The 20,658-nt window shown below is 35.8% G+C and overlaps 1 protein-coding gene across 2 annotated transcripts in view; it reads right to left on the bottom strand.

The window, feature by feature from the left end:
* LOC117334148 (ADAMTS-like protein 4) overlaps positions 1 to 20,658 on the bottom strand; it is a 202,340-nt gene that overhangs the window by 106,776 nt on the left and 74,906 nt on the right. The window lies entirely within an intron of this gene.

Genomic DNA, 20,658 nt, shown 5'->3' with positions numbered 1-20,658 from the left:
CAAAAGACAACATGAACACCAAGACACAGACAAAAGACAACATGAACATCAAGACATGGAAAAAGACAACATGAACATCAAGACACAGACAAAAGACAACATGAACATCAAGACACATTCAAAAGACAACATGAACATCAAGACACAGACAAAAGACAACATGAACATTAAGACACAGACAAAAGACAACATGAACATCAAGACAGACAAAAGACAACATGAACACCAAGACACAGACAAAAGACAACATGAACATCAAGACATGGAAAAAGACAACATGAACATCAAAACATGGGAAAAGACAGCATGAATATCAAGACACATACAAAAGACAACATGAACATCAAGACACAGACAAAAGACAGCATGAATATCAAGACACATTCAAAAGACAGCATGAACATCAAGACACAGACAAAAGACAACATGAACATCAAGACAGACAAAAGACAACATGAACATCAAGACACAGACAAAAGACAGCATGAATATCAAGACACATTCAAAAGACAGCATGAACATCAAGACACAGACAAAAGACAACATGAACATCAAGACACAGACAAAAGACAACATAAACACCTAGACACAGACAAATGACAACATGAACATCAAGACATAGACAAAAGACAACATGAACATCAAGACATAGACAAAAGACAACATGACCATCAAGACACAGACAAGAGACAACATGAACATCAAGACACAGACAAAAGACACCATGAACATCAGCACATGACAAAAGACAACATGAACATCAAGACACAGACAAATGACAACATGAACATCAAGACACAGACAAAAGACAACATGAACATCAAGACACAGACAAATGACAACATGAACATCAAGACACAGACAAAAGACAACATGAACACCTAGACACAGACAAAAGACAACATGAACATCAAAACATGGGAAAAGACAACATGAATATCAAAACATGGGAAAAGACAACATGAATATCAAGACACAGACAAATGACAACATGAACATCAAGACACAGACAAAAGACAACATGAACACCTAGACAAAGACAAAAGACAACATGAACATCAAGACACAGACAAGAGACAACATGAACATCAAGACACAGACAAAAGACAACATGAACACCAAGACACAGACAAAATTAAAGACACCATGAACATCAGCACATGACAAAAGACAACATGAACACCAAGACACAGACAAAAGACAACATGAACACCAAGACACAGACAAAAGACACCATGAACATCAGCACATGACAAAGGGCGTCATGCACAAAGATAAATCCAATGTATTGACAGATTTACTGGACTACTAAAAATGAGAGAAAAACTAGAGTATATTTGTGAAACATGTATGCCTACATTCCGGCTTTTTTATGGAAATGGAGCTAAATGCAAAATAGTTGTAAGCATGCCAAATATATGATAAACATAATTCATTTTAGCAAATTGATAGTTTCATCATATCATGTAATGAGGTAAATTAGACAAATTCTGCCAAACTTCTAACCCAAAGATATGGAAGGCTGGACACATGTAAGTGTGGTATGTGGTAAGGACATTAACAAAGTCTGAAGAAAGCTGGTAAAACCAAGCGGATATTAATGGAATAAATAACACTGAGATAGCCGTCACTATGACAGTTTACACAGTCAAGATTTCCTGCTGTGAGGCATATATAGACCTCATGACATTCAAGAAAATTTGAAAAGTTATTTATTTCTATCCTTTTCAAACTTTGTTTAAGCAGCTTTTATGATTCATGAATGTCTGCATCATTTTGTGAAATCATATTAATTCTTTGAATGAATGATAGACTTCATTTATGACTGCACAATGTAGGTATTCACACAGACCATGGATGTCTGCAATAAAATCATTTATATCACAAAACATCATTCAATCATGCAGGGTATGTATATAGTTATGTAATAACAGGTAGTCCCCATACAGCTGTGTGTAAATTCTCAAAAATTAATTTTAACTTTAATTTACACAAAATCTACAAATAATCGAAAAGATGGAGACTCGGTGAATCATTCCATTATACACCCTAATGGTGGACTCCTTGGTCCCAATAAACATCAGTATGTACCACCTCTAAATGATGTTATTGTGGAAACAGGACATAAAACAGAACCAAAGGACACAACAGTGTACCCGTATCTAGTTTTAGGGTAAAATTCCTTTTCAGGATAAGACCAAAGGCCAGTGGTCCTAGGAACAAACTTGTTTATACCTGGCCTCAGGCCAAGGAGGCTGTAAACTGAATTTAGCTTCAAATATAAATTCATTGTATCATACATTACTGCACAATTTGAAACGTTTATTTTTTCCTCAACATTAGACCTTTGGCTATAAATCGATATGGCATGGAGATCACTGACATGTCTTGTCCAAATAATGACCCAGACCAAAACTAAACAAAGCCTCTTCAGCTGTCTTGACTGAAGTGTATACATTGAAAGGTCTTGAGCATTACAAGGAAAAGTTACCGCAATACTGAACAATGCATGAACTACAGCATTAAAAAGTAGTCCAATACGATATTGTGTAACAATTTACGCAAGAAAAATAAAAAGCAAAAATCTTGTTGAACTTATCTGGTTGTACTTTATATAAATAGAGTCAGACGTAGACTATAATCAACAGAAGTTAGACAATACCTCACCTGTACAAACACTTGTGGTTTACACAGAAGATTTTACCAGGTGTCAGTATTGGATAACAGTTACGCTTTATTTCATGCCATTCTTCTTCTCACCTGCCTGATAAATATACACGTAGGTTTAACTAGTAAAACTGGGGATAATATATATGTTACAATACATTACATTTATTTACACAACTCAACTGGACTGTCAACTAGATTTCAATCAAATGATCACGAGCTTCATGAACACAACTAAACCTACAGATTTTTAACATCAAACACTAACATTCAAAACACTGCAAAGTGGAGCATCTTCTCAAAACAAACATTTGAACTTGCATCTATTTTGTCATATGGACCTGAAGTGACCATGAACTTTGACCCCTGGTTCTCAAAGTCAGTGACAAAAAGTAATGTTTTATATAACTCAACAGTTACCTTGACCCTCGACCCATGCACAACTCTGAAAGTCAAAAGGGTTCATCCTTTTACAATAGAGAATAAGTATGTGAGTATGATTGAATCTTCTATAGCATGGTTCTTTCTTAACCTTGGTAACATTGTCTACACAGAACAGATTTTGTTAAATGACTCAGAGACCTTGACCTTTGACCACTGATTCTGTAAATCAATAGTGTGTCTTTATACTCATACTAAGTGATTATTGGGTAGATAACCAATGATTACAACATAAACTATTTTTCTAGCCACCTTTTATTAACAAAGCTGCAATCATTTGTAAGCAAATCTGTTGGATAAAAGACATTAGGTATTTATAGAAATATTTCAAGGGGTCAATCTAGTCCCATTCATTTACCATTTAGAGTTAAATATTCCCAGAACTGATCTTTCTGGCCTTGAAAATTACCTATAAGTTAGCAAAAATTATCCAGATGGCCGATTCATTTTCCCCTATGGAAGCATTGTCTTTTTATAACAATTATTTTGCCAATAATCTTCAATAATTTGGCAAGACAACTTCATTTACATTATTTTTATTCAATCAGATTAAATAAATACCAAATCATTGAATGTTTTACATACCTAGGTCACCTAATAATTACTATGCTAATGATGTAGAAAAATAGATTAAAAACCTATTAATCATATTCAAATGGGATGCAGGAATAGCCTTGGGACCTCTAACCACCGAGAGTTTTCCCCCTTGATAGTGAAAAGGACATATTCCTCTTAATCCTGCCTTGGTCAAGACTTCCTCCCACCCTGAATAGGGTTGTTCAACCTTTTACTGTAGTCTGAGACGCTGCCCTTGTGATGAGACAAACATCATAAACCATATAATGTATCAAGATAGGCACTACTTCCACATTGTAACCTTAACCAGTATATTGTTAGTGAGGTAGTCACCAGCTACTACAGGGTGAGCCTGCTTCAAATAAATAATTGATGGTCACCTTGGGCTGAGAAAAAGATAACCATTCCCCACTTACAGGACAAGATTGGAAATATTAAACCCCAATTGTAATGTTATGTCAAGAGAGCCTGTATAGTCTGTCACATACCTGTACTCCAAAACAAAACAAAGGTATTTCAGTCTTTAAACCTTGTAAGACCCAGATATCTTGATCTATAAAAAAATTTAATTTGAGCTGAAGAGATTAACATTATCACAGTACGGGCGGTACCTATAAATCCTATTTGAAAAGTGATTCAAATCTTTCCTTTTTATTGCACAGTGGAATTGATTATAAAATCCATGTGTAAGTGAAATCACACCTATCAATTTTCATGTCGGTAATATCTCTATGTTATGACAAAAAGGGAAAGTTGCTCACCACATTCTGTACAATCTAGGTCTTTTGTTGAGGGAGAAATTAAATGGGGGCCCCAATAGATTTGACAGTAACATACATACCACCCTGGACTCGAGTATCACTTTAATTAAGACTTGCAGCTTTAATTAAGTGGAAATGTCTTCACATAATCTTTTGTAATTACACGAACTCTGTTGATGATAACCATTGTGCAGATGTCTGTCAAAGGGTGTCGAGGTACATGGATAGTTGCGACGGTAAGGAGATACTGTATTTACCTGGCTGTTATGTATATCCCCCTTGTAATCTGCCGACCCACGCCTCACATACAGCCGACACTGTCTCTCACACTCTGACAAGATCATCATGATATTTCAAATACTGTTTGTTCCTACTGTTTGTAGCAATAATGTCTGTCTAAAAACATGAACCCTTCTGATCTTTGCAATGGGTGTTTTCTCGAATCACTTGCTAAATTTGACAGCTATCTATTGGCTGTCTGTTAAAAAACACAGTTATGAAATCTAGCTCTTGTCAATCACTACGACTGATAAAGTTAGCTTCTTGAGCGATCGATACACCCTTATCCAAGCCTTTGCAGGTACTGGTTTAAATTTAATGATAAAAAGTTGAAACAAGTGTTTAATAATGTTAAGATACCACAAGCATTCCAATGTCACTTATCAGCTCCTCTCTGGGATTATAACCAGTGTAACGTTGACACAGACCCCTTGTTCCTTCAACAACCACAAAACAGCCATACTTTCTCAAAGTACAACAGATTCACACACTCCTTGTAATAAAATGGGCATGGTCCTAATATAATTAGCTTGTTTAAATATAAGAGATGTTCCCTACAATGACATCAGAATAACTCTCATACTAATGTATAAGCAAGTCTAAATATAGGTGTCAGCCCTCTTTACAATGACATGGGAATTATTGGTCATCACAAAACCTAGTCTAATTATAGCCCCAGAACCTCCTTACAAAGACATGGGAATGAGCATCAAAACATAGACACAAAATCTCCTTATAGTGACATTGCTATTTGAGTTATTTGAAATAAATCATGAAAATTTCAATTGCCCCTTTTTTACAGTGATCAGCACAAGTAAATGGATTTACAGTGGTCAGCACAGATACTGTAACAGGATTTACAATGGTCAGCACAGATACTGTAACAGGATTTACAGTGGTCAACACAGATACTGTAATAGGATTTACAGTGGTCAGCACAGATACTGTAACAAGATTTACAGTGGTCAGCACAGATACTGTAACAGGATTTACAGTGGTCAGCACAGGTACTGTAACAGGATTTACAATGGTCAGCACAGATACTGTAACAGGATTTGCAATGGTCAGCACAGATACTGTAATAGGATTTACAGTGGTCAACACAGATACTGTAACAGGATCTAGAGCGGTCAGCACAGATACTGTAACAGGATTTAGAGTGGTCAGCACAGATAACAGGATTTACATTGGTCAGCACAGATAACAGGATTTACAGTGGTCAGCACAGGTAACAGGATTTACAGTGGTCAGCACAGGTAACAGGATTTACATTGGTCAGCACAGGTAACAGAATTTACAGTGGTCAGCACAGGTAACAGGATTTACAGTTTCATTATGATCCTTATCAGTACAGTCTTAATCCTTCAACTCGGCCACCTGTCTACAATCCAGCCAGCTATGGACAATGGTCAAGTTTAACATCTGAATTAACTTTATAATTCTGACCTGATGTGTATTCTCTCTAGCTTAACTTTGTATACCAGCTAAGTACACTCAGCAGTACAGGATTGCAACTTGAATCTGCCTTCTCAATTACGTGTTTTTGTTGTTGAGCCGATTACTATCCTACCCAAAATAATACATTCTGACCGGCAAAGGCTCCGAAAAATGTCCTGTTATTTCTTATTTACACAAATCTGGGGCTAAATGTCTTGAGTAGGGATTACACAGCAAAGAATGAAAACTCCGGGGGTGTTGTTTGTTTACTGTCCCTCTTCACAAGTTTTTTAATCTCAGTCGAACATGTGTTCTAAATAGAAATAACTCTTACAGGTGGGATCTTAAAGCACAGCATTTGTACCCATTCAAACTTAAGATTACAAACAATTTGTTCGGTCTGAGACTTATACTCGTAGCAACTAAATCTCATCAGTGTGATCAATGACAAACGTACAAGGTTATTGGGTGTGTTCAATTAATCCAACGCTTAAAAACATTCAAGAAATTTAATAGAACTTTTACATAACTTTGGCAATACTATATATATCCATTTGGAATGCACTTGCACTTTCAATAAAATTTCAACATTTTTGCATTGATAACATATTATTCATACAAGTTCTGTTACAATGGTTATTATTGTATATTAATTCTATCAATAGAACAGATTTGTTTAAACTACCCACACATTTATGTCAAACTGAATGGTAAGCACATATGTGAAGAATTCTGTATTGCACCAATGGTTAAATTTATATATACAAATTCAAACATAATCTCTGTAGCAAGAAATTAAAAGAAACTGTAAAGAATGAACTTAGTGCAGATATTGAAGAAATGTCATTATTGTATATCTTGCAAGTGATTTTGAAGTCAAACTCATTTGATCTCAGATATTAGATTTTTAGTGAAGGATCAGAACAAATTAAAAGTCCTGGCAACTGTTGCTATCAGGTCAATAGGTCTAATTTATCTCCACAAAACTAGGAGAAATGGCACAATCGGCCAGCTTTATTGTGAATGTCAAGGTCAAATTGGTTAAAGGTCAAATACAATAGGTTATAATTGTTACTCTACGTATTATTGACCCCTATCAATTTTCTTCATTAATTATGAACCTTTGTGGTGTAATAGGAAAGAGTAATGAAAAATACCCTGCCTGTAAGGGGGCTCAAACTAGTGCCCTTTGGCTCTCAAGACAAATATCCTATCTCTAGGCTAAAGGGAAATTCCTGCGAGTCTGAGCTATTAAGGCTGAAGTCTTCAACCGAAGACAACCACAACCCAGGTTCTTTAGCTCCAAGGAGGCTTCTCAATCTCCCGTAGCTTTCACTTGGCATGGCACCAATTCTGTATTAGGAAGGGGTAATGAAATATATTAGTGCTGCAACGGTAATCCGTGGTACGGTATATCGCGATATAAATGGCACGGTTCGGTTCACGGTATTTTGATCTTGCATCACGGTACGGTCAAGGTTCAGGCCATTTGACAACTCGCAGATCTAGGTCAATTATTGCTAATAATAAGCATTTCAAAACTTCTAAGACTCATTTTTTAAGATTAAACTTTATTAACATTTTTATAATTACAGCTGTAATGTGATGGCTAAATTTGTACAAATAAGTAACCTTGATGAGTGAATTCATGATAGTACCCCTGGAATTATGTACTGTATCCCTCCAATTTTGAGAGGAGGGGTAACGTTACACTGTACCCCTGACAGGATAAACTAATGGGGCACGCTGTAAATGTATCGTGATACGTATCATACTGTGAGACAAGTATCGCGATACGTATCGTATCGTGAGGGAAGCGTATCGTTGCAGCACTAAAATATATGCTGCCATTGTTAGGGCTCGAACTAGCGAACTTTTGCTCTCAAAGCGAACATTCTACCACTATAGGCTAACGAGAAATTCCCCCTCGTCTGGGCTAGTAAGATGACATGATATCCTCTACATTTACAGTTAAAAGAATAGCATTAATCTTCATTCCAGCAGCCTATGGAGTTGGACCCAAGATTTGAATCCATTTCTATATCACATATGTCTTGATGACTTGGCATTGTGTTCTTACATTTGATCTCGGTGACTTTGCACGTGGGTCAAATTTAAACACTTTTGAACAAAACTGATACTTCTTGATCCACTCATGTCGACTTCTGGCACTTGCGATCTTGAATGAATTAACAGCCCTTTACCCCAGTTCACTTTTAGGGCCCAATATTGTGACTCATACCATGACTTTTGGTTCTTCAGAATATGTCACTTAATTTTACTGTTTTAAAGTTGACACAGGAATGTAAAGCCACTTACCCTATAGTTTTATTTTAAATATACCATTCCCAACCTCAACCTATATCGACAGAAACACCATTGTGACCTACATTTAGTTAAAGTTTTACAGTTTATTTTGCTTTACCAGTTGTTTTGAACTCTTCAGATCCCTCATTTTTTGTCTTTTTTAAATTCAGTATATTTTGAGTGTTGATGCTGTTTTATTTAAATTTACACATCATAAAGAAATATTGTTTATATGAGAAAATCTCTTTTTCATTTTGATTTATATTTTAACTAAGACTGCAGTGTGCATCTAAAACATTTTATATAACCTAACCTATGTAAGCCAGTAAATATCACATTTATATTTATATTATATATTTATATTTTAACTAAGACTGCAGTGTGCATCTAAAACATTTTATATAACCTAACCTATGTAAGCCAGTAAATATCACATTTATATTTATATTATATATTTATATTTTAACTAAGACTGCAGTGTGCATCTAAAACATTTTATATAACCTAACCTATGTAAGCCAAGAAATATCACACGGTATTAATTTATACGGTCCCATCAAAAAGTGAATAAAAATCAAAATCACACACTGTATATAATAAAATGTAATACCATATACAAGATCACCCCACCCAACATGTATGAATGTCACTTAGGCAGGACAAAATAGACTTGACGGTTACAATATTATGTCGGTTCTTATTAGAGAACATGACGGAACGAGATTCTCCTTACATCATGTGTTAATCCTACGTCAAAGATCGGATAACCTTAGGATTAATGCAATCCTTTTTTATCTAACAGTCTTATAGAAGTCCATGGGGATGCTGTGCTGTATAAACCAACACAAAGAGTGCAATGACTTTTCAACAAAGACTTAAAACTGCTAAAGGACAATCCGTTTAGTATCCAACTTTAATTCAAATTCATGGTCCAGCAGAAGTTAAGAAATTTAATCACTGGACTGATTAAAAAAAGCAATATTTTTTAATTCAATCTTGTCTATTTTTTAATTCAATCTTGTCTCAACAAAGAAATTGGTGAAAACCAAATTTCTCTAGAAATAAAACTCGCATATCAGTTCATGGATATCACAATGGGGAATATAACAGTGTACAAGGTCCCAATCTTGAGTTACGCATTTAATTTTAAAAAAGGTTGCTCTATCACTATCGAGTTACCTGTCAAACACTTAATATGACACAGTATACCAAACCTTACAGGTGTCAACATAGAAATATGTCTGTGCCTCATCAAAATAACACTAATAATTTGTCCGCGTCAGCACTTTAATGAAATGTGCAGTGTGTGTGGCCGTGAGTATGCAGTGACTATATACCGCTGCTGGGCATAGCAGTTATGGTACATTATAGTTACTAGGGGAATACTTTTGTGTAAAATGTCTGAAACGATTACAGTGCAAGAGGTCATAAGGGCCTGCATCACTTACAGTGGGCTTGTTTCAGGACCATTTTATATTTGTTGGTCATTTTATTTCTAATACACAGCAACATAAATGACTGAAGGCTTATATACAGGCATGGGCTTATTGTCACAACAATACAGTAGTAATTTTTAAAAAGTTTTTTAAAAAAATAGGTCATAATGATTATTACAGTATAATAAGGTCAACGTTTCCAAAATACAGTGGAACTTCGTTAACTCGAACTCGGAAAACTCGAATACCCCACTTAACTCGAAGTACCTCGTCGGTCCCGGCCGAATTCTCTCTTTATCTTAGTAAAGAAAACTCGGAAAACTTGAACTCGGAAAACTCGAAAAACTCGGATAATACGAAGTGAAAATTTGGTCCCAACAATAAAAATCCTATTTGAAATGATCGAATAACTCGAAGTATAATTTTCGTCGATCGGTAGTAAACGCCGACATTTTTTAAAAGCTAAATTCCGTTTGTAATACTGAACATATCGGCACTACTAACCTTCATGCTATTATAAGTGTTTCATAAATTTATAAAAGAAATTGTCGGTTGAATCTTATAACAACAAGTCTTGGTGATAAAAAGTACTGCTTTATTTACATCAGGTAATTTCCTAAGGCGGTCGCCGATATTAGTACACACGATAGTCAATAACTCATCTACCAGCTCGCCCAAGCGGAACTAATCTCTGACACACCGGTAGATCTACCCGGCTGATGTTTTTACAGGTGTAGAAATGAAACAGTCACCGGCGCCTATTAAATCTTTAAACTGCTGAAACAATAGCGTAATTACTGCTGAGGTGTTCAGAGTACAACTGTAACGGTCAGTGCTGTCTATTAAATCGGATAAACCCCAACTCAGTTACAGTAACATTTTATATGCACATGCGCAGCCCAACTTCCGGTGCTAATACACATGGAAATGGCGTGGTTATCAATAAAAAGTAAGTAGGCCGATCAAACAGTATTTTATATGTCCAATAAAAGGTAATGGTTCTGTTACGTTTTGCATGTAATCTGTGTTAAACTTAAACAGTTATTTGATTTGACATAAATAACTTGTTATTTTGTCGAATTCCGTTTTATCGTTTACCTTTTGCAAACATGACTTGCACATCAGATCGTTATTGAAGTGACTCAGTGAAAGAAACTTTATTGTGACTGTATATCGGCAAAACTACACCAAATTACGAGTGACATAACGAAACATTACATATATATTTACATGTATTGACCAGTCTTCACACTAAACTGATGAGCGACAGAGCGAAGTTATAATGATTATATAATGTTGACAAATATTGACCAAACTTTTCACCAAAAATGATAACTCGCTTAATTCGAACACTCGGATAACTCAAAGTTTTTTCGTGGTCCCGTCGACTTCGAGTTAACGAAGTTCCACTGTAGATATGGAATGGAATCCAGTCCAATCCTTATATATAGGATCAAATGTATTTCACCAGATTCATATCATTACATGATGAGAAATGCTTTTATTGAGTGAAGAAATTACAATGGTTTCTGCCTTTGGAATGCAAGATGTTGTGAGATTGGTGTATTGGCTGTTAATTGGGCCCAATGTAATTGATAAGCTCATGTAAACAAAATGTTCAGGAATCAAATACCTGTTATAGAGCAATGCTGTTTTTAGGAAAACAAAACTTAATAAATAAATTTCTTAGACTTCTCTTGCTATAGTAAATGGGGAAGCAATAATTCCATGCTATCCTAGCATTGAATCAGAACTCTTCTTTATTAGAGGTACAACATAGAGTATGGGGTCATTCCACCTTAATGTATATAACATGTACATACTGTTGATGTCTGGTATATTCCCAACAGATTATTTATTTATTTACATTTGTCTTCTATATGTACATAATCACTAAAACTGAACTCTGAAAAGCATATAGATGTAAATGAAATGAAATAAAATAAGTCAGAGACGTTTTGTTTTTGTTACTACACAGTAGGGGAATGTCTCAAGGGTAAGCAGTGTGTCACCATACATTCAATCATCGCGGTACAGGGTGCATCAGTGCATTGGTGCAGGGTGTTTGTTGTGTTTACCCAGTATGTACTGATCACCTGTCCACCTGTCATCAAACAATACACCAATTAATGACTTGACATTCCCTAAATTTCCAGGTTTTATTTTTCAGAAAATCAAATACAAACATAGTGTGAAATGACATGCCAGTAAAAAGTCTCAGGTAGCCGAAAAACAAAACATGTTTTCATGTCATTTCTCATTATATGTCGACTTTCAGATCACACCTGGTAAGGGGAGATTGTTAGATAAGATTACCTTAGATAAGATGAGATATATTTTATTATAATGTATACATATGTCACATATCAATACATCATAAAATGCATAAATTTGTTACACAGTGCTGTAACATACAGGTGAAGATGGCCCATTTTTTATCGAGCTCAGTCGTTTACAAACACAATTTCATCTACTGCACATCTCAGCAAATTTTGCAGTGTGAATTTTCATTGGAAATATAACACTTAGCATTCATTATAACATAAACTTACCACATATTTAGTATGTACACTGAATTCTATCTATAATGACTTATGTAGGTAGCCTATTATTATCGCTGGTATTAGAAACTGACAAGAGGCCCAATGGGCTTGCATTATTCAACTGACAAGGTCATGTCTTTTGCACAAATTTGTCTGGCATTAATTATCTCATGAACCTACTTGCTAATAATCAGTTTGATTATAGACCATTTGATTAATCAGAAGAGATTTTTTGAATATTTTAACACATTTGCCTTTGACCTAAGATACAGGTCAAAATAATTTATTTTCTGCAAATTTTGTCTGTTTCATCTGAACTCTAAGTTCTACCAGCTAAACAGAAGAAATAGTTTGGGTATTTAACCCATGTGACCTTAAATATAGGTCAATTGACTTTTGAGAAGTTGTTTTAAGACTAAAGTTGAATGGACAAGGAACACTACACCCTGACATAATCTCACTTATAAGGTCTAATCAGCCATAATCATTTGTAGGCTGCTATTTTGTACAGAAGTTTATGTACCGGTATATGGTATATATTTCTATACTGCATACATGCCATACCTCCCGGCGTGAGACAAAATCTCCTTTATTTTCAAGTCATTTATTTCCTCCCGGGAGGAGAGCCCAAATTCCCGTATTTTGTAATTCCCTTCGGTATTTTTGCCGACGCCATTTTTGTTTACAATTCAGTAGTTTTTCTCGCGAGATTCGGCTAAATTTAGCGATCACGTGAAAATAATTGAGCAAAAATGTTGATATTCATGTCGCGCACAAATCTCTCTTATTTTAGGCAAAACTCCCTTAAAATAATCATCAATCTCCCTTATTGGTCTCCCAAAAATATGGCATGTATGATACTGTGAGGGCTATTTTATGTACAGAGGAGCCCACTTATTTGCATATCGGTTATTTGAATATCCCGCTTATTTGCATAAAATTCTCAGGTCCCGATTTTCTTCTTCTTTATCTTTGTATTTTAATCCCGTGTATTTGCATCGACTAAAACACCGACTCCCGCTTATATGCATATAAAAATTCCAAAAAATCGAAAAATTTTAATTGATTTTATGGTATTTTTGTGATTTTCCCGTAATAAAAGTTTTATGAAAAGTGTTTTTAACTTACATATTGATTCGACACAATGTACAACGTTATCTAATCATTGGTTCCCACTTCGTCAAAACAGGTTATGTTCGATGCATCGACATCGACATCGACATTTAGTTATTATCCAGACCATATCAGTAGCATGGTGAAGAAGAATTACTGAATAAAATATTGATATGTCTCATCTTTTGATGAGATTTGTTTATTTATTATAGCATCGATCCAAACCTGTGTTCTGTGCACTTGAACACTCGCTGAGGCAGGTTGCGATCGCCATGATTGTTTACTAGGCGCGTTGCATTGTGGGGGCATATGTGTAAGGAACGACAACTCTTTCTGTGTGTGCGCCATTTTCCAAAACAAACCCAAACGACAATGCACATCTCACAGTCATTTAAGACAGTCTATTGCTTAAGCAGTTCATCATCTATGATCAAACAACTAATATACTCATAGCAGGAACAAAACACATCTCAAGACGATAATGAATGTTTATTGAAACGATCACATTGTACATCGTAGTGCCAACCCACGCGTGTATGACCGATTTCGGACCCACAGACTCGGAGTGACAAGTAGTAAACGATGAAGTACAAATGTATATGCAAATATTTGTACATTTACAAAGAATAACAACCCATTTATTTCGTATTTACTCTTATATTTTAAATAATGTTTTTTTTTAAATATGTTTTTAATGCAAATAACGTAAACAATCATAGCGCCCGTTTTGAGTACCTACCTGACGATCTACATAGTGTATAAGAGGGGCCAAAACCCAACTCCGCCTATACGAATACTCCGGTTATTTGCATATTTTGTCATGGAAAAAGGGCTATGCAAATAAGCGGGTTGCTCTGTATATGGTATATATTTCTATACTGTGAGGGCTATTTCATGTATATGGTAGATATTTCTATACTGTGAGGGCTATTTTATGTATATGGTATATATTTCTATACTGTGAGGGCTATTTTATGCATATGGTATATATGTCTATACTGTGAGGGCTATTTCATGTATATGGTATATATTTCTATACTGTGAGGGCTATTTCATGTATATGGTATATATTTCTATACTGTGAGGGCTATTTCATGTATATGGTATATATTTCTATACTGTGAGCGCTATTTTATGTATATGGTATATATTTCTATACTGTGAGGGCTATTTTATGTATATGGTAAATATTTCTATACTGTGAGGGCTATTTTATGCATATGGTATATATTTCTATACTGTGAGGGCTATTTCATGTATATGGTATATATTTCTATACTGTGAGGGCTATTTCATGTATATGGTATATATTTCTATACTGTGAGGGATATTTCATGTATATGGTATATATTTCTATACTGTGAGGGCTATTTTATGTATATGGTATATATTTCTATACTGTGAGGGCTATTTTATGTATATGGTATATATTTCTATACTGTGAGGGCTATTTCATGTATATGGTATATATTTCTATACTGTGAGGGCTATTTTATGTATATGGTATATATTTCTATACTGTGAGGCTAGGTGAGGGCTATTTTATGTATATGTATATATTTCTATACTGTGAGGGCTATTGTATGTATACATGACAAGTTGTGGTAACACTTGGCAGTATGGCATCATTTTCAAGTGAACTGCTCTGACAAGAGTGACTTCCCTTAAAATATCCTGATGTCCGTATGTCTGGACTTTTAGGCAGTAAATAGCTTGTCCTAGCAGGAGTAACTTTAACAATTATGACTTTATTTACCATAAGGTATGCCACCTGACCTTATATCTGAATGATCATGTAGCAACCTAGTTCAGCTGGCTCCAATGTTAATTTTTTTTTTAAATTATATTGTAGTAGAACTAATTATGATCAGCAGCAGCTATAATGAATTCCTGCATTTTTTACCAACCTCCACCAACATACCCACCTCCAACCTCCACCAACATACCCACCTCATACCTCCAACCTCCACCAACATACCCACCTCATACCTCCACCAACATACCCACCTCCAACCTCCACCAACATACCCACCTCCAACCTCCACCAACATACCCACCTCATACCTCCACCAACATACCCACCTCATACCTCCACCAACACACCCACCTCATACCTCCACCAACACACCCACCTCATACCTCCAACCTCCACCAACTTACCCACCTCATACCTCCAACATACCAACCTCCAACCTCCACCAACATACCCACCTCATACCTCCACCAACATACCCACCTCCAGCCTCTACCAACATACCCACCTCATACCTCCAACCTCCACCAATATACCCACCTCATACCTCCATCAGCACACCTTTTCCAATCCCCACCAACACACACACACCCTCTCTTTTACTTATATATATATGATGGGTGGGAAAATGCATGGCCAGACCGGGGTTTGCACCCGCAACCACCAAACTCAAGCCGATGCTCTACCAATTGAGCTACCTGGTCGCCGATGATCGACCCGGTCCAGTTCTGCTACATATACAACTACAACAACGCAAACTACAATTTTATGGAAATACTATGTTCTATACATTTTTTGACAAGATAATCTCCACATACCTACTTAAGTACTGTGTTTTGGACATGACAATAAAACATATTACTTTTGTCCATGTAGGTAACAATAATTGTACCTTTTACTTACAAACTAATTCATTCTACTTATACAATACGTTTATGTTTACTACATATCTGGGTCAATGTCCAATTAGTGTCCATACTGTGGTTGACACAGTCCAGGTATGTAAGTATAACTTAGAAACATCCCTCATCCACATTCCTCGGTCAGTAAGGGACCTATTTATACTAAGTATTTTCCATTGGCAACATTCCTATTGTTTAGAACTTAATGGAGTGCTATTTTTAAAACTTATATATATATATTTAGTATAAATATTTTTAAATCAGAATCTCTGTGTAAAAAAATCTCAAGAATCATGAAAAATGTTGACTTTCAATGAATGAATTACTTGGATTTCAGTAATGCAGAACCACCTTTTCATTTCTTGGGTGTAATTATTAAAATATTTAAAAGCTGATTAACTCTTATAAAACATTACAATTATGTAATGAGTGAATTGTCATCAAAACCTTTTAACTAACTTGTACAACTTAAAACTGATCACAGATAAAATGTCTACAGTTCAAGACTGTGTTTGATTAAAGCTAAATGCTCCACACATCAATATAGCATTGTTCCATGTATCTAAGGTTCAAGATGATCTGAATAAAGTTGATTTCTCCGTGGATCAGACACCGCAGTCTTTAAAATACAGCGATACTCTCTAAGGTTCAGGTCAGTCTTAATTATAAAACAGGTAAAAACTTTATGGTTCAAAAGTCTTAATACAACCATATTTCTCTACAGTTCAAATCAGTCTTAATACAACCAAACTTATACACTTCAATACAGTCTTAATACAGCCAAACTTATACACTTCAAGACAGTCTTAATACAGCCAAACTTATACACTTCAATACAGTCTTAATACAGCCAAACTTATACACTTCAAGACAGTCTTAATACAGCCAAACTTATATACTTCAAGACAATCTTAATACAACCAAACTTATACACTTCACCACAGTCTTAATACAGCCAAACTTATACACTTCACCACAGTCTTAATACAGCCAAACTTATATACTTCAAGACAGTCTTAATACAGCCAAACTTATATACTTCAAGACAGTCTTAATACAGCCAAACTTATACACTTCAAGACAGTCTTAATACAACCAAGCTTCAACATTTCAAGACAGTCTTAATACAACCAAGCTTCAACATTTCAAGACAGTCTTAATATAGCCAAACTTCTAGAGTTCAAGACAGTCTTAATACAACCAAACCTCGATCTCTACAGTTCAAGACAGATTTAATACAGCCAAACCTCTCTACTGTTCAAGACAGCATTTGAATTAGCCAACTCTCCAGTTGAAATCACTCTTTTAACAAGAGGCCCAGGGGCCTTAACGGTCATCCGACTCTAAATTAAAGACCCTTATAATATTGTAGTATGCATTCTCTGTAGCAGGTTTAGTGGCACTGTTGGCCATGGTGGCCATCTTAGATTTCTGACTGACCCAATAAATAACAACACTTGGCCAGAACCATCTCAGGATCATTTCTGGCAAGTTAGAGCTGAATCCCACTGGTGGAATTTGAGTAGAAGTTTGAAATAGGTATTGTTCAGGAAATATAGTGGCACTGTTGGCCATGGTGGCCATTTTGGATTTCTGACCGACCCATTGTATAATAACACTTGGTCTGGACCATCTCAGGATCATTTCTGGCAAGTTTCAGCTTAATCTCACTGGTAGAACTTGAGAAGAAGATTGAAATGTGAAAAGTTTACGGACGGCGCACCGCGGACGACAACGGACGAAGCACGATGGCTATAGGTCATCCTGACCTAAACAGACATTCCATCAGAACTGGGGATTAACCATCTGAACTAGGGAATTATTATAAACCCTCAGAACTGGGGAATAACCATCTGAACTGGGGAATAACTGTCAGAACTGGGGAATAACATTCTGAAGAATTATATAAGGATTTAAGTTGAAGGTAGAGAGATATTCTCAGACCACCATACCATCAGTACTGTCATTCTCTCTGTTTGTAATCACAAGCTTACCTACAAAATCTCAGATCAATCTCCTAGGTCGTAATCAATGTAAAAGGAACAATCCAATGGAATCCCTGGATTAAAGTTGTCACTGGGACTGGTAAAAAGGTCCTAGGTCAGAATTTCAGGAAGGAAGTCCTGGAACCAAGGGGGTCTGGTAGAAATCCTTGGTGTTTATTCCAGTTGTGATTTCTACCCCAGGCCCTGGCATAGAGACACTGGGTTTGATATCTCAGGATGGTCATTTTAGAACCGAGGAGGTCTGGTACAAATCCTTTTAGTATTTATTTCAGTTAACATTTTAATGGTTTCATTGTCAGGGCGAATGTTTTGGAGAAAGGGGGGGGCGTGATCAAAATACTTAGCCTTATAGTGTTATTTGTCTACCCCTGGGACTGGTATGTACTGGTTTTGAATGACAGGAGGGATATATCTTGGACTCAAGGTGGTCTATAATGAAAGAAATACTGTTTATTTCAGTTATTTTTCAATCAGAGGAAAGCGATTTAGATATAGCTTCAATTAAAGATCAGTCAGAATGGACAAATCAATGAAATATCTACATATGAAATGTGAGAGAATTTTCTGGCATCTCGCCTCAAAAAAATACTGGCGGAGTGGAAAAGAGAAGAGTTCCACCTTAATTGATATTCCTCACCTTCAGAGTAAATATCACGAGTTTTAAACTGACATTTTATTTGTAATATGTGTAATGGCCGTCACTGTGTGAGTCATTAGGATGATCATAATACAGAACATTTCTTGATGATCAAGGCTTTAAGTTCAACTTGTCATCTTGTACTAAAGAGGAGACTAAGATCCTTGTTCTAACTGATGAGGAGAGAAGATTTACATTTAGTGTATACTTATACAAAGGGGAGATAACTCTATAAGGGATGGAAGAATGCCAGTGTTTGTCAGTGATACAGAAAGTGTTTGAGTGATGGTCTATACTGCTGCTGGCCGTAGCCATTACTCACAAAGCTTCCCAACAACATCACTTCATCTTTTCAAAATCCAAACACAATTTATGATGCATATTTAAGTGATTTTACAAACAAAATCTTATGAAATCTGAACTCTGCAAACATCTTATAGAACTCATAACTCTAGATGAACACAAGATAAAGACTCTTTTAATTTCTTTCCCAACCTCAAGTGTTGTTGCTGAATCTCACATTGCACTGCTTCTATATAGAATTATTTTGTATTGAAGGCGTAAATGTGAACAGTTATACCACAGTGCTGTACACTAACACTTGAGGAATATATTGCCTTGTCATTCGACACTGTGACACACTGCAAAACAGAAATGACCAATGCATTCTACGTTATTCCTCGACGGCAGTGTGAGCAGGACTAACACCATCAATGGGTGTAACGTAGCGGGTAATTGTGTGGCATCGTCTGTATACAGTGTGTATCATACATGTATTAAGCTCGCTCACAATCACACGCTCATATGAGTACTAGCCATTAAAATGATTCAATCGTTTTTCTGATGGCACATTACTTTTTATTTGTGATTTGGATTCCCATTAGTTTTACACCTGTTTTTGATAACAAGGTTTTAATCACAGTTTAATAGTTTTCACTAGGACACAGACTGCAGGCTGCCATTATGCCATTAATACCTACCATTGTTCTTTAACCTAATGACCCATTAAAATTAAATGCGAATTAGACGAGGTTAACAACCCCAGTGGTCACACGTACAAATATATTTCAACCCAGGGAAAGTGATTTTATTTCATTTTGTTTTGATGAAAAATGTTGTTGTTTTTTAAATTCATGTTTAAAACCTGCCTAACCTGTAAGTATCTAATAGCGATATCAATTAAATGACTTTGTAGTGTATCTAGCTTAAATTACCTGTGATATCAAACTCATTTTAGAAGATACTGTGATATATACATAACAACAATAACTAAGTTCTGGACCTAAATTGAACAGATTTTTAAATTGTTGGGTACATTATGACAAGGATCACTACATACCATACCTTACATCAAAAGCAAACCTGACTGTACATAACTTACAAGTGTACATGTACATTAGGTAAGCTGTCGGAACAACATAAAAACTTTAATGTTTCTGTTCCTTAGTATGGAGCACACACAGCCACACTCCAAATAGACATGCCAGCATTTTACCCTCTTCACATGATGAGAAAACAACTCATTAATATTCCGACCCACCTTCTCCAAATCTTGGTGGCGTCATAATTTGTGCCTGCTGACAAAGCAGAGTAAGGATCTGGACAATGGGTGGAGATTATTGCGCTATATTTCAGGGCAATGTGTTACTCAAGTGTTGCCATACGCTCCCTGTACTGAGTCCTCCGTGTGTGTGTGACAGATGAAATGCTTGATGTAGGATAACTTACAGACAAGCCTTCTCACCTTACTTCCAATTACAACAATTAGTTAAAACCTATTGCTCAGCTCTACTGACAGGT

The sequence above is a fragment of the Pecten maximus genome, chromosome 9 (assembly GCF_902652985.1).
Source record: "Pecten maximus chromosome 9, xPecMax1.1, whole genome shotgun sequence".
NCBI lineage: Eukaryota > Metazoa > Mollusca > Bivalvia > Pectinida > Pectinidae > Pecten > Pecten maximus.
Note: the sequence above shows the minus strand (reverse complement) of the source record. Positions and strands in the feature narration are given on the sequence as shown.